General features: G+C 46.2%; 1 protein-coding gene across 1 annotated transcript in view; it reads left to right on the top strand.

Moving 5' to 3' along the window:
• LOC105830229 overlaps nucleotides 1–16,465 on the top strand; it is a 45,076-nt gene that overhangs the window by 21,632 nt on the left and 6,979 nt on the right. The window lies entirely within an intron of this gene.

Genomic DNA, 16,465 nt, shown 5'->3' with positions numbered 1-16,465 from the left:
TTTAACTTGGGGAAAAAAAGTGATTCACGCAAGTGAGCAACTCTCATATATCTTAATGATAATATAATTAAAATTAAATTATGTAATACCTTTATTTTATTATACATTTTTAACGCATCCTCTTTTTCATTAGTTACGTACAAAAAGGAGAGAGTATCGAAATATATGATATATGTTTTATCTGAATATACGAATATGTGCTTTAAGTCTCGATATTTTCATATGTTTTAAGTTCTGGTTATGAAATTTTAATCATTTATGAGAGACGTCGCTTGACATTATTAGGGAATTTTCAGGATATTTCAATATTTCCTCGTGTTTGTCGTCTACTCACGTCGATACGCGAAGGATCTCCTTCCCCATTCGGGCGTACGCGTTATTTTAAATATCTAGCTCTCTTTTGTACGCACTTGTCAATGTTCAACCAAATGGCCAGTCAATCCCAAATGTTTCTTTGACACCCCCGTCGCAACACATCGTTTCCTTCCCGGTCCTTTCCCCGTGTTATGCTCCCCTGGCACGGAGAGGTCACACGATGGCCTTACCCACATTCTCATGGGATATCGTGGGGAGCCGACAGGGATGATGACCCGCCATCATCCAGCAACAGGCACGCGGATGGGAGACGACGAAATCCGGGCTTGCGTAGGCAAGCAAAGCCGCGAACGATTTTGAGTGGATATACAGTTAGAACGATACCAGGGCGACAGGATGCGGAGGATCCTTCGGGCGGCAGGATCGCCCGCGAGCGTCGCTGATACGCGGCGAAACGGGCTAGAAAACTTACGTCATACTGCCCTGGTGGTAAAACCTCCGGTAAATCTAGACAAATCCGTCGAACGGAAGTGGAGGAACCCGCTAATCTGGAGTCTAGTGCGTCGATCAGAGATTGAAGACGCGCGCCTCTTTCGCCCCGGAACGAATGTATGTGTGATTCTTAGTGGCTTGCGATATCGCACGGTATGGCAGAGGAAATACGATGCGGTCCTTTTTATTATTACACAGTAATATTTCACGATGTTTGCGAAACACTGTTACGTCATGCAATCTCATAAATTCCCGAGTGTTTTTTTTGGGGGGGGGGGAAGAATGAATTACACACGCGAAGCTGCGATATTAATCCGCGTCGATCATTCCGAGAAAAATATATGTAAAGTATATAAGATTTAAGAGTAACGATTTATCAAAACTAAAAAGAACTGATATATGTTGAATTGAATGGCAAATCTGATTGCAAGAAACGATCAGACTAATTCCTATCAATATATCGTTATATTTTGTTGGAATATAAAAGTCGAGTTTAATCTTTCAACGTTTCCAGCAATATAATCCTTTAAGAAATCTCTCTCTCTCTCTCTCTCTCTCTCTCTCTCTCTATCTCTGCAAAATTGTGTTTTGGTACGTAAGCCGGCTAGATACTTAGAATCAGGATGATCCCTCGGGTGATCTTGCCATTAGGAACAAAGGCGCGAACAGGCGCCGATGCGTAATCATGAACTCCTGATATGAAAACGCCCTAAACTCCGTCTAAATCCAGGATCAGCGAGGTCTCGCCGGTAGTTATCCTGGCGCGCGCGTTTCTTCCGCCGAAGACACGACGATTCGTCGTCTATCCTATAAGATCCTGGTACAAAAAGCCCTTCGAATTCAACGGAAATCTCAGGAGTGACCGGCGATCCTGCGGCGCGTAGTACAAACTTTCGATTCCTTTTATGTTTCCCTGCTGACTTAAGGACTCGAGTATCCTTAGAAAGCTCGCTAGAAAATCACGATGTCCTTTTCTACCGTCGCGTATTCAAACGACCGGAGGGGAGGGAGGGGGACTCCGTGTATTCTTTCAGAAATTTGAATCGCGCACCGGCGGACGAGGATTCATTAATCAGGAGATCCTTGCGGCCGGCCTCGTCGTCGGTTAACTTTGATCTTTAGCCAATTCTTTATCCTCTTCCGGAGTAAAAATTAAACGGCGGTAAAGAGTAAGACGAACTACCGGTTACGGCTAATCGACCTTGGTGAAAGTAGCCATTAATTTTTATCGCGGACTCGATAAACTCGACGTCAGTAATCGCGTGCGTCTCGGAAAGGCGCCATCGTTGCCTGTTGTCGTCGTCGTCGTCGTTGTCGTCGTCGCCGTTTGCAAATAAGTCAACTCTTCCTCGAATTAATCCCCGATCCTGGAGATGGCTCGAAATAATCCGAGATTAAAGCTCGCGCGAGCGATGGCGGCGTTGAAAGAGAGGCGCGCGTAAGCGAACTCTCGGGGTCGAGCAAGAGCGACGGGAGAAAGGAACTTGGGTGCAAAAAAAAAAAGGACGGAACATGATCTTAATTCCGTCGAATGGGGACCGTCACAAATCTCGATCTTCCTGCTTAGTCGACGTAGCCGGCCGAATAAAGGGACGGGCCCTCGTCGCGGGGAGGGAAGACGGAGAAGGAGGGATGGGAAATAATTTCACTTGGTCGAACTGGTTAAGATTCATAATTTATGATCTCGGCAATAATCCGCAGCGGATGGAAAAGCGCGGGAAACGAGAGAGAAAGAGGGAATGGGTGATGTCGGGCGAGGGGAGGGTAACGCGCGGGAAGGGGTGAGAAAGTATATGCGAGCGAAAAAAGAGAGAGGAGAGAGAGAGAGAGAGAGGACGCTAGGTAGGACTTATCCTTTGATCCAGGATTTATTTAACTACGGTCCCAGCCCGGGCTTATCCCGGGGGAGGTTTTAACCATCAAGGGGGCACGCTATTGATTTTTAGCTCGAGGGGGATTAAAAGCGCACTTTCGTAACACTATACCGTCGCGCACACGGACAATGCCGTACTGCGGCGCGCGATTGTCATCGATTGGCGTTGTCGAATGGATGCGGAGAGAGCAATTCAACGGCGCGGCGCGCGCGCGCGCGCGCGCGAGTTTCATTAATTTCGCGCCGCTCGCTCGCCGAATCGAGATCGGCAGGAAGAGATTTTTCTTCGTCCTTGGCGCGCGCCTGGCCGCGATAAGCGCGATCCGTTGCTTACCGTTGGTGTTTCTGAAACGCAGCGCGCTGGCGCCTGTTTGACGGTAGAATTTCGCCCAAATATCTTCGCCTATTTTGTTTATCGCATCTGTGGCTTTATACCGCGTTATCGTAATTGGTCCTCCAGCGCGTTATCGGCTCCGTGAATATTTTTTTGTTTGTCTTGATGATTCTGTAGCGTAAAGTGAGTTGTAAAACTCACTTTCGTGAGGTTTACGAATCAACTGGCGCCGGATTTAATGTGAAAAGATAAGGCCATGCGCGATTTAATCGATAAACGAAAGATTCGTTTACTTTATACCATTTCGGAATGCTCTATTATTTGTGGTAGCGTAAATCGAAGTTTTTTTTTTTTTTTAAACAAATACTATTAATATTTGAAAAGATGTCTTACAGTTTTATTGTGCTTCCCAAAGTATGAGAGATTTGTGCGACGTTTAAAACCAGTTTCTTACGTATCGCATTGGAAATTACATGTGGCAGTTCGTAAAGCGTTACAAATGAAAATTTTAATCTACTCGGTGCCGCCGTTAGAATCATACACTTTGATCGTTCTCTCGATCCCTACCTGCTAAAAACGGCACGTAAGAAGACGAAGCGCGCGATCTTCGCGAAATCGACGGTCACGATCGACCGTGACTCGATCGCGCCGCTGCGGGAGCTGAAGTATAACGAAATAATCCGCATGCACGTGCCTTTTCTCGGACGGATGAGTAATCCCCCTCGATAAAAGGGAAAATCTGTTGTGCCGCTGGTAGCAAGAAATGATCCGTTACCCGTCATCCTTGTCGATCTTCCTCCTCCCCGGGTTCTCCCCGCTGAGCGCGCGTTATCGAGGCGACGTGATTCCTCGCGCGTCATAACGGACGGACGCGTTTACCAGGGATCAAAGTGCAACGAACGCGGACGACGACGACGACGACGACGACGACGGCGGCGGCGGCGACGACGACGCCTGGAAATCCGAAAGTCTGCGAGCCGCGCGCTCGAGGGTTGATAAAAAAGAGCCGCGCGCGCGCGGCTTACGCGCGAGAGGCACGCATGTACCGCGCGGATGGCCGATCGACGGCTTTAGAAGGGAATACACGCCGGTTATCTTCACGGGTCAGCGCCCACGGGTGCCGGCTTAATCTTCGGTCGCGGCCAAGGAGAAGGAGGAAGAAGAAGAAGACGACGACGACGACGACGAAGAAGGCGCGGAGACGGGCCGCAGAAAGAAGAGTCTCGGCACTTATCTTTATCCGGCGCTCTAACGACCGCTGTGCGAGGAGTGTCGCGCTTGCTATCGTCGGCTCTACTACAAGTCGATTCGTTCGACACGACGCGGACGATTAGCGCGCGCGCGGTTTTAATCGCCGATAAGGGAAACGGGCGATCCCCCTCGGGCGGTGGATTCTTTCTCGCGCGATTCTTTCCGCCTGTCTCTCTCCAGCGCCTCCTCGGCCCGTGTAGCAAATCGGCGCATCGTGACGTTCTCCGAAATTCTCTGCAAAAAGCCACAGCGTGTCAATGGAGAAACGTCACGTAATAAGGACGCGTAATTAGCGGACGTTTCTGCGTAACGGCAGAAGGGGGCATCGAGAATTGATTTACGTTGAGACGTTGCTTAAGATGCAATAATCGTACGTCTCAGTCTACCGAGAAATACACATTACAGCTGCTATCCCCCCCCCCTCCTCCCCCCGTCGTTACCGTGCTGCACACAATACCGCACGGAGTGTGATCTTGTAAATCATAAGAATGCGGCAGCTGGGACAGATAACTTGTGCACAATTGAAAGAGCAAGTGGTTGCAACATTTGCAATGATTTAAGTTTATCTGCTTTAAAGTTGAATTGATGCGCGTGATCGCTGTAATGTGATTTAATATTCCATACAGAGACGTCCCTCTGCCATGGATTAAGTCCATTAAATACTATCGCTCCATTAATTTGATAGCGCTGTGCGCAACGCAATTGGAAATTATAATCGAAACCCTAAATCTTTTTATTATTTCTTAGCGCTTTGCTTGTGTATGCAAGAAGTGCCTATCTCCGTGTCGTTTCCATTCGCCTTCGCGGCCATTGTCATGCCAATGATTCCGTGCAATTTTATCCGGCGTTAACATTTTTCACAACGTTCCATCCATAAATGAAAAGAATCACGCTTTTCCGAACGCGCAAGATTATTTTTCAACAGGAGCGAATCGTCCCCTTTCGTCGTCGCTGTTGAAACGCGCGGCGGCGGCGGCGGCGACGGCCGCCGCTCGTTTTCCCCGCGCTCGTAATTAATCGCGCGGCGGTCTATTATACAAATATGCCGTGTATGTATGTATTTTTGCGCTGACGTTTCTAATGATTAAAATGAAACGCGCGCGGCGCCTGGAATAACGATCAGGTGCAACCGGCCGAATCGTTACCGGCTAGCCGGGGCTGGTTGCGTGCGTCCCTGCGAGCACGAGCTGTGTAAATCGTATTAGGGATTATTGCACGATCAAAAATATCCCCCGTAGGATAATCCCCGAAGGTGGCGGCGATGTGTTAGTGGCATTAACTCCGACGTGTTATATCGCGATGCGTGTAGGTATACGGCGATCCCACCGACCTCACCTTTCCCCCTCGCACCGCCACCCTCGTCGTCCTCTCCTCGTCTCTCTTTACGCGTGTATCTCCCATTCTCTTTCTCTCTCTCCCTCTCTCTCTCTCTCACCCTCTTTCCCCCATGTATGTTATACAGCGTGTGAGCGTGTGTGCGTGTAGGTGTGCGTGCGTTCGCTCGCCGGCCTCCGCGAAAATCCACGCCTCTGCATCCTGCTTTCGATTTATCTTTCTCCTCTTTCAGACCCGGGGCAGGTGATGTCGCCGGGAGGTGCTTTCAAGCCGACCGGTAATAATCATTAAAACATCGAGAATGGCTAAGCGGCGCGACAAATAACTCGAATCTATTTGCGGGATTGTTGCCGAGATCAATCGCTCCGGATTGACTACAATAAAGTGCACTACCGAATCGAAATAGTCGCATAAATCAGATTAAAATCAAAATCGCGCCTAACAATTTTAGCCCCGTGACGCGGAGTTTTAGTTTACTCTTTGTACAGTAAAGCGTTAGACTTTTACACGGGATACTTTTATGAACTCATTAAATATGATTTATACTGTATCGATCACGTTTCGGAAAGAGTAGAGCAGCTAATTATATTTATACTATTATTGAAATTACTTTACTATAGGTATATAATAATAATGATTAACGATATTTGCTAATATTGTACGATTAATGGATAATTATGAACACTAATGTTATTTTAATTATAACAAAATTGCAATTAGTAAATTTAAGTCTTAAAATATCTTTAAATATTTCCACAATATATGGATAGGAAGGGCTTCTGGATTTCCACAATATGGTTTGCATTTCAAAGGACAAACGCAGATTAAATAATGAAAGTTACGAGTTAATCGCTCATCAAAATGATGAGTTAATTTCAATTCTTTTGTTATTTGAAAAAAAAAAGTTAAAGAAACGAAATATAAGAACGATTACTTGTCGATTAGCAGGGGTCCCTTTCGCAGCTTTGAGGATACGATATCGCGCAATGTATTATCAAAATGTATAAGAAGAGTAAAGAAGTTGCGCGGCAAAGAGAGGGCTTCTCGCAAGCCGAATTGTCGAATTGGCTCCCTTTTTAATTATCCCGAGGAGGATCACAGGGATGAAGCCGCGCGATTCGCTGGACTCCATTGTGCATTCATAATGGTTTCCCGGAGAGGGCCTTAATGTTCTAAGGCTCTTATAAATATAAATATAAGGCGCGGCGTCTCACGAGCAGCGTCTTCGTGTTGTTCACCGACGACGGCCACACGACGCCGGCGTCAGCTTTGCCGCTCCCCGCATTTATTTTTAATAGGATTTGTTAACTGGCGCCCCGCATATATACATACCGAATTTTACATAGATAGCGATACATAATGCGTCCGCGAAGTCGCAAAAGTCGTTTGCGACGCGGACCCGCCGTCGCTTTCACAGAATTTCATTTCGGGAAGACGCATTGTCTTGCCGGTTAATCGGATCGTTGGATCGCGCGCGCTCTTGATATTCCGACGACGCTAATTAATGCCATTATTATCTATTATACGATTATTCTTTTTTTTTTTTTAATGAGAGATTGCCGTTGGAGGAAAGGAACGATCGATTTCGGCCTCGTTAAAAATCGTTAAAAATTAAGACGGTAAATTGGATTTATACGCGTCGCGCCAGTTTTTGACGTGACCCTTTATGAGACACGCGTCATCGCGATTTTTATTCCGTGAAGTACGGCGCGGCTATTAAAATGATATTGACAATGACCGCTACTTATCGACATTGTTCGAACGCGAGCGCATTACGCTGTAATCATCATTAATTATTATTTAAAGTTTCGCCCGCGACGATTGGTACTCCGGGAATCCATTTGTCTTCTGTTCGCAACAGCTGCGTAGCCGATTTTTGTTACTTTCTTTTTCAGTTCCGCGTATCACGATATAAGGCAGAGAGAGAGAGAGAGAGAGAGAGAGAGAGAGAGAGAGAGAGAGAGAGAGAGAGAGAGAGAGAGTAGCGGAACGCGCATTAATCACTTGCTGAAACATCACGCGCATTTTCGCGCCTATTCGTGAAGTGCATTGCTGCGCGCATACGTTAACCGGTGCAGATCAACGAAAAGCATTAGCATTCTTTCAGAGTGCGTATTATTGTTCAGGTATCTCGGAATTTTTAACGAGATGCCACTATGCTAAAATTTTACACAGTGGATTAACTAACTTCATTCTTAGTCGATAACATTTTATTATACTTCGTAATATAAAATGCTTTTACATAGAATGGTGGTCATTTGAAAGAATCCATTAAACGAAAGCATGTACCTCTGAACAATCAACAACCTTTTCTCTTACATGTACAATTTTCTATTTCTAATGTTAATTGAAATTGTTAATATTAGTTGAATATATATTAAAGAAACGATTAATACAAAAATAAATGGTGTTATCGAGGAGGCTCATAACCCCTTTGGACTGGGGAAGGTTTGTTAAAAATGTATAGAAACGTCGACCACTGTACTGCGACTGATAAAAATCGAACGGCGGAAAGCACCCCTTCGTGCGAGACATAGAGACAGAACGGAAGACGCGCCTCGTCGCCTTCGACGAGGGCAGGACAATCCTATTTCTTTCTTATGCAAAATCTCCGTATACGTAGCGTGTTAAGGGATTAAAAGTCTGCTCTATAGGGTCAACCGGAGGCTTACAAGGCCTAACAAGATTAGCCTAAGACGTCTGCATATCCCGGGGATTACGCATTATGTATTCACCTGGATGTATTCGAACGGAGATCTAGTTCGAGTTCCCCGTCATATGCGTGTAAGAAAGCGCAAGTCGGTGACTGACTCGGTGAGTGTGAGTGGTCGGGCTTAACAATCGCGTCTCAGCAGCGCGAGCGATCCAACGAACATCTTGCCGATTTCGGCTCGTCAGGGGCGGGAAAGCTGAACGCGCAGCTAGGGATTTACGGCTCGTTAAACGAAAGATAGAAACGAAGCGGCGGAACGTTGCTTTTACGTTACTTTATCACGAAAGTCGTTATCACGATCGGGATGTTTCATTTCTTCTCCATTCTTAACTCTTACCGATAACCATACATTTCCGATGTACGACGAACTTTATGATAATCCGTAAATGTGTCGCATATGCTTCAATACGACTTGTTCTAGTCGCGGGGGGCAGTAGCGTGTATTATTATTATTAAGTCAAATAACGAAATGTAGCAACTTTTAATTAACAGAGAAATTAATAGAATTAAATTGGATAAAGGTGGGAAAACTGTGGTACAATATCTTTTCCTTGCTAAGAAATATATTTGCATTTTCTATATTCGGGCTGGTAGTACGCTGATCGATGGCACAGAAACTATTTCGGGGTAGTATTTAACGGCTTAACATATTTAACAACGTTATTCACGAACATCGCGCTTACGTACTATTGTGTGTCACGCGCAGACTCACCCGTACGGAAAAGGACTGCGGGAAGAGGACGCTATACTTTGCCGCTCGCGACCCCTGTTCTGATCTGTCACGGTTTATCACGCGGGCCGAAACATTTTTCCGTTTTGCCGGGGTCTGACATAATCTCCTCACCGGGCGTGGAAATTGCACGCGTCTGAATGTATTGTAATAATAGAGCGCGCATATAGAGCGATCCTATAAGAACCGCCGGAAAAGAGAGCGGCTCCGAGGGGGAGTCTTATCTTCTCTGGTCGGCTAGAACTCTATTTCGAGGCGAGATACGCGAGTCGACGCGGCTTTTAATGTCTTTTCTCTCTCTCTCTCTCTCTCTCTCTCTCCGTGTTTTGATTAAGAGAGCGGAGCTCTCGGGATATGCTCCGCGATCGCGAGACGACGGGAAGGAAGGAGAGAAGAAGGCGAGAGGAGATACGACGGCAGAAGAAAAGACGGGAGGAAGAGAGCGCGCTTTGAGTAATTGTCCGCTTGTAACTGTCAGATCGTCAGAGGCTGACTACCTTCGGGAGTGAGAGGCGAGACGAAGATCGAGATAAACCACCTCTAAATTCGCCGTGGCGAATCGTGACGAACCGAAAGAATCGATTTCTCCGAAAAACAAGACCGCGAGATTCACTTTACCTACAATAACGTCGGCCCGCGCTAAACACGATCCATTTGATTTAAGACGATAATTCTTAATCGCGAGTTTTCGAGTGCCGCATGCAGCAATTTCGGGAATACGTTCCCCCGAAGGGGTTTGTACTCACGCTTACGGGAGAGCGTCGTCGAATTTCAGCGGCGTCCTTCATGACCAGGGTCGAAGAAGTAGGAGTAAGAATTTCCTTAGGCGGATACACCGCAGATACCGGGCGAAGATGGTAGGAGTAAGTGGTGGTTTTGGCAAGGGGATGTTCTGATGCGATTTCACGCTGGATTTGCCTAAGATCTCCGCTAAGGAGCCCTTTAACCCTCCCCTTTTACCCTTCCCCCAGGCTTCACCCTTCTATCACGAATCCTCCTGCTCTAGTGGCTGCCGTTTTCTCCGCTCCTCCCACTCTCCCCGTTTCCTCACTTCGATCTCAGTCGCTCCCCGAAGAAACCGTCGAAGATTACGTACCTTAGCGCAATGTCGCTAAAACGTCGTTGTTTGAAAGAATCATCCGGCAGCGGTGCTTCAATTAGCCTCCTAAGCGCTCCAAAGTGCCGTTGAAACCCGGAGGGAGTCGCAACGTGACGCGATTCGTTATGCACATCGGTATTTCTTAATTGCGTATAAAAAAAAGGTTTATCGATCGATAAAAATTACAATCACTTTGACGTTGATAAACACGATCATTAGGAAACCGCTTGACGTCCACCGGGGGGTTCAAGCGCGGTGAGATGACGCGACGTGACGGCAACGTCATTGGGGTTCGTTATATCAGATCGTCGAGCGAAAAATGCAAGTCACACGAGCGAATCGCACGAGCGGAGGCGCACGTCTCGCATCCCCGTAATCCCCCGGCGCGCCAAAGTACTACACTCGCGAGCTTGTTTGATCTCACTTCTCGACCTGTCCCCTTCGGCCAGGTCGATCCAGCTAAATATTTCAGATCGGTCAGAGAGCGACTGGAATAGCCAAATCCGTTAGTATTCCTCCGGCCAATGGGAATTCGGGTTTTGCTTGAGACCCTCGTGGATTAGGCGGCGCCGGTGCCTCGTTGCGCGCATATCCGTGTTTTAAGGACGCGTGCACGCCCGCCCGCCGCCGTGGATGTGCCCGATGTCTTAGTGTCGGCCCCATTCCACGTATATGCAAACCCTCACGGCTTAAGCTAAGGCTAAGGCCGAGGCTCTCCCCCGGGATTACTACGTCATTCTGCAGGACTCCTCCGGTCGCCGGAAGGATCAGCTCTCTTCCTTCGGAGGATTTCGCGCAGGACTCCATCCTGTTCCTAAATCAGCTTGTCAGACCGAGTCATTGCGCGCCGTTTCGTTCTTATTTCGTAGTATACCCGCGATCATTATTGCGCTTACGACGGAGCGCGAGAGCGCCGGCGCGGAGCGCCCCCCGGGATCACGTTAATCTGGAGCGTTTAAGTTTGCATCGAACGTCTATTCCTGATCCATCTTGTATTATCTATTGTTATCCTAAATTATCCCTTCAATTAAATCGTTAAAGATATAATGTCCTTTCGTTGCAAATTTAGAATGACTGCGCTATAATAATTGAATAAAATTCTAATAGATAGAGAAATATTAGAATTAAAAGAGAATTATGCATCTGGATCTTTAATATTTAGTAATAATTGATCGTTACTAGTCAGTATTAAGGCTGCGCTAAGTATAATTAACGTAGACGTGTTCTACTTCGAATATTATTTGGGTCTCTAAGTTTTTATTGAAATATTATATATATGTATATAAAACTGTATAAATTGATATTATCCCCCCTCCGCCTCCCGTAAGTTGCCCTGGGATGTGATGTGAGCTCTTAAGTTGGCTGCAATAAATATGCTAATATACAAAGATAGGTCTCGATTTTGGCGTTAATATTTGGAAGATTGGGCGCTCCCGCTCTTGGGAAGCGGCGGCGTTCGCGCGTTCGCCCTACCACCGCCGCCACGACTTCCGCCCGGGAAACTTTTCAGAGTGACAGGCGGTTACGCGTCCCGTCGGTTGATAAGAAGTTTCTAGATATTACTCTTCAGAATCCGAGGAATAATCCGTCTATCGCGCGGCGGTAATAGACGACCGGAACCTGTCCTTGGTGCCACCTAAATCATCCCCCAATGAGTTGGCGTTCACAATAACTCGTTACCGAAAATCCAAATTAAGCTCCTTAGCCGAGAAATTTACGAGACGTTCGCCCTCTTCGGCGGCCCGCTTCGCGCGCCCACCCCTTTCGTCCCGCGAGGCAGTTTACCGAAGTAATTTTAATCTTCCGCACACGCGGGGCACACGAGGGGTGGTGGTGCGTGTGCCCGCGCGCGCGCGTACATATGTGTACGCGCACGTAACGCGCGTATGCGTGTGAAGAGCGCAGACAGAGAGAACGCGAACGGGTGAAGTATCGGAGAACTACACCCTTCTCTTATTCTCCACGTTGTATAAGAGCTTACCCTCTAAGCATCTTAGGGCAAGTTTTCACCCTTGCTTCCAGCGAGCGACGGTACGTTCGCCGAACGAGCGATCACGGCGATCGCGTTCGTCGGCGGAGGGATCGCGACCGAATCCGCATTCTCGATGAATGAAGATGTCCGTTTTTGCTTAAGAGCAATCTTCTTCTAACCGTTTCTCAGTCTAGACGCTGTTCTCCCGGTCATTACTCTCGATAAGTAAAAAAATAAAATAAAATAAAATAAAATGGCATCAAAAAGCTGTCGATAATTTTTCGAAAAAGAAGTTATTATTTTAATAAGTCGATAAAAAATCTGAACAAATTCCAAATAACGAAATCATATTTCTATTGCCAATTGAATTAATTGCTAACTGACACGGCTCACACAAACGCGAAATAAGAGTAGGTGCTGCTAAGATATTTCGTTGGTTACGACGTGTAATCCAGCCGTTATGAATCGTCTGGTACTTAGATTTAGAAGGTTTCGTCGCGTGGTCGGTTATCTTATAAGCACCAGCTGGAAGGTTATCTCATTACCTGTCTTATCCGTTGTTTTCAATGTAAGCTTAGCGAAAGAGCTTAAATCGCACGCGAGCTTGCAGACAATGGCATGCTTTGCATGCGCGCGGCAATGCTGTACATTGTACAACGCGCGAGAAAGCTGGGATCTATCGGTATTCACTATTCTCGATCGATTGTTCATAAATACGTGACGAGCGAGAGCAATCGATGGTTCTCGATTCCTTAATCAATTAAACGTGACGCAATAGTTCGAGCAGAACGGACAGTGGAATCTCGACGGACACATTAATCCGAGGACATTAATGGGAGAACTTGGGTGACCGGGAGGGATCGAATAGCTTGTTAGCGAATAAAAGGCGGAAGGGCAGGGAGGAAAGTACGAGACGGGGGGGGGGGAAGGAGAGAGAGAGGGGAAGAGAGAAGGAGGGACGGGTGTCGCAGATAAAGACTTCGAAAGATCCGGCCGCTTATCTGTAAAGACCGACATCCGCCGGATCAGCCTCAGATACCGAAACCACCCACACTTTCCTTCTGTTGCACGCGCTTAGGCTAAGTTCCGAGGGCGGAAGTAGCCGCGGACTTCCAGGGAAATCGCGAATTCCGCCACGCGCCGACAGCTGGGGGCTCAGATATCCCGGTGCGATTCGTTTCTTCGAAGCGTGCAAACTGCAAATTGGGTTTTTGCGGCCGCGCGCGCACGCAGAGCGACGGGGTGCGCAGATCAGTCTAGAAGAATAGTTATTATTCGAAAGAATTTGAACGCGGCTTCGCGGCCTGATTCGATTTCAGGAGATTAAGCGTAGTCGCCTTGGATTACCGTGTCATTAAGACGTGGAAGAATCCTTAAGACTAACAGACCCTAAATGCATTTGAGTTGGCGCTCATTCAGTTGTAGCACTTCAGATAGAGATATCTGACAAGCGATAATTTTCTTATATCCTTTAACTTACGTTCTTCAGCTCGATAAGCTGCAGCTTGATTTAGTTAAGTAGCCGTGAGGCATACATTCTTAAGAGCTTTATCTTTAGTTATATATAATTTTCAATCACTAGTAGATTTTTTCACTTATATTTTGCAGCTCATGAAGGTATGTTACAAAGGACAGTTAATCATTTGAACGGATTAGCGTTTTTTCTCCTTCTCTAAGTGATTCACTTGAATTCAATTCAAGTGTTAAATACCTAAATTAAAAACCTAAAATTTTATCCCCCGTTTTAAGCCAACGAGAAATTAAACTCATTTTATTCTCCCTCCCTCCTTCGTCGTTTCGCTTAATCGCATTCGGGCACACCGATATAGCAGCGGAAACGTCACTGTCGATGAATCTAAATGGCGTGTGCCTTTCCCGTCAGTGATTTAGAAAGATCCTCGGTAATCTCGGAGCGTGCTGGTAATCATCTCGCGCGCAGAAAACGAGGGTCGCGAGGAGACGCGGAAAGAAATATTCGGCGGTGATTCTTTCGGGCCGCGCCCCCCTTCAAATCGCGCTTTCCGCGCCGAACGTGGCCATTATCGCGGCGGTGCGAAGTCGGCGATAGCGGGGTGCCGAAAAATATGTTCCAACTTTTTATCTTGTATCTGCACCACCGCCTCGCTGCAGAACTGAGCGTTCTGTTAATTTGCGAAGTTGAGGAGTTCCATAACCGCTCTCCGGGTCGCTTCGATGCGTTCGGCCACAGACGCGGGCGATTCGGGTGAAAGACAAAGACGAGATGTTAAGAGGCTTTTATTTCTTAATTGTAAATTATTTTCTCCCAAGAGCAGAATGCCTTGAATATATTTTTTACTACTTTGCTAGGGAGATTAATTTTAAGAATTATAAATTTCTTTACAAATTTCTTTTACTATTTAAATTTCGTAGTTTATACCCTTTGGGTATAATTTATAATTTTATTGAATTATTTCCAAATCTTTTCTGATTTTTTAAATTGTAGATAAATATTGTTATACAAAAAGGGGTGACATAAGTCAAGTCAGTGATAAATAGACATTGCTAAGGCAAGACTTAACAATACGAGAAATCGCTAACGCAAGACGAAGCCGTCGTGATGAAAAAGAGCCATCGAGAGAAACTGGTTTCGTTTCTTCAAGGGTTGCCCCTTCGGATGAATCTTATCTTTCGACGAGAGCTGTCAAAGACGAAACGGCATGACGCTTCCGTCGTGCGGGAAGATAACCGGAAGCCTGATAGGTTCTGCACCAGAAATGAGAAATGTCTTTGCGGTTGCAGAGATTAAAGATTTCGCGGATGAGTAGTTGCCACAGCTTCCATTTCTTCTTTCGCGTTTCCTCACGATAAAGTTCCGTTGTATAACGTTTCGTAAAAAAGTGAATCAAATAACAATTAAAAAAAAAACTTTGCATTTTACTAATACACTGTATACGATTGTATATTGACTCTATATTTTTGTCTCTTAATTCTGCTCCTAAATAGAAATAGGGCGTCGGTTGATTCTTTCCATCAGCGTTACTTTAATTTATATGGAAAAACAGTCTTAAATTGTATAATCTCGTAAATGGACACTTTCGTCATCAGGCAGCGAATGTATCGTAGACTCGAGTAGAGGCGACGCGTCGGTAATAAACAGAGCGCGTAATACGATGTTCCCGCGATTAAATCCTGCGGGCGTAAAAGCCCACCTTAAACCAGCTGATCCCGGTACAAAGACGACGCAAGGACGGGGCGCCTTAATGAAAACTATACGTCCCTAGATTAAGGTGGACGCTGGTCAGCCTTCGGACCCGCCAGATACGACCTGTCTTATGCAACGTAGGGAGCGGGCTCTATGATGTCCGGCGTATTAGATGGAAGTTTCGGCCATTAATACCTAATATCATGCCGCCGGCCGGCAGTAAATCCTTTGTTGGTCATCTTTGACGGGGACTTAAACGCCTTGCATCAAGAGACATTCGACCTATCTGTCAATCCGGGTACAATCCAATATTGCACTTTGATTAGCTTATCACGTTCGCGAGGGATGCAATTTCGATATTAATTTATTTTTGCAAGTAAATCTGGAGGGAGAAAAACGTAATTTATTACTCTACTGCAGTCTCCGCTCTGAATTTTAAATTGATTTCTTTGATATTTAACTTACAATATTTTAACTTTTACATTTTTTTTTGAATCAAATGTTAAATTAAATTTCTATTAAAATGATTAAATTTACATCGTTGAAACACTGTTTGAAGAGATACGGCAACTGTTAAACTTGCACTTCTTCAACAGTATTGCCATTTCTTTATTGCCTTTACTGTAGATACGCATTAGGAGAGGACACACGTGACGTCGACTGGTTCGCTGGTTTTGTGACAAAAATTCACTTTTGCATTTTGAACGGTGTACGAGTATGTCGGTAAACAGCACAATAATCTCATCGAGAAGTCGGCGATGTAGACGCCGTACTACTAGTAGAATTGCGGGTGGAACTCTTCCCCTTCCTCCCCGCCCTTGCAGTCTTTCTTTCGCCAGCCCTGTCTCTCTCCCTCTCTCTCTCTCTCTCTCTTCCTTCTCGCACTCCATTTCCTCGGTTTCACAGAAGTCTGGGATTATGACCTGGAGTGGGATAGACTCCCGGACTTAAGTCAGGGTTACACAAGGATCGCAGCTATTGTGCCATCGCACAGGTCCCATTGTCTCGGGATAGACGAGTGGATCTGCATATGCTTAGCGCCGGAGTTAAACTTCTCTCTCTTCCTCTCGCGATTCGTATCGCCCCCTCTTTCTCGCTTCGTCTTCTCTTGGCGATCTTCAATGCGCGCTCCGCGAATCATCCTGCCCCTCGAATTTGGATGCCGAAACGCCGAAGACTATACCCATT

This window comes from Monomorium pharaonis, chromosome 7 (assembly GCF_013373865.1).
Source record: "Monomorium pharaonis isolate MP-MQ-018 chromosome 7, ASM1337386v2, whole genome shotgun sequence".
NCBI lineage: Eukaryota > Metazoa > Arthropoda > Insecta > Hymenoptera > Formicidae > Monomorium > Monomorium pharaonis.
Note: the sequence above shows the minus strand (reverse complement) of the source record. Positions and strands in the feature narration are given on the sequence as shown.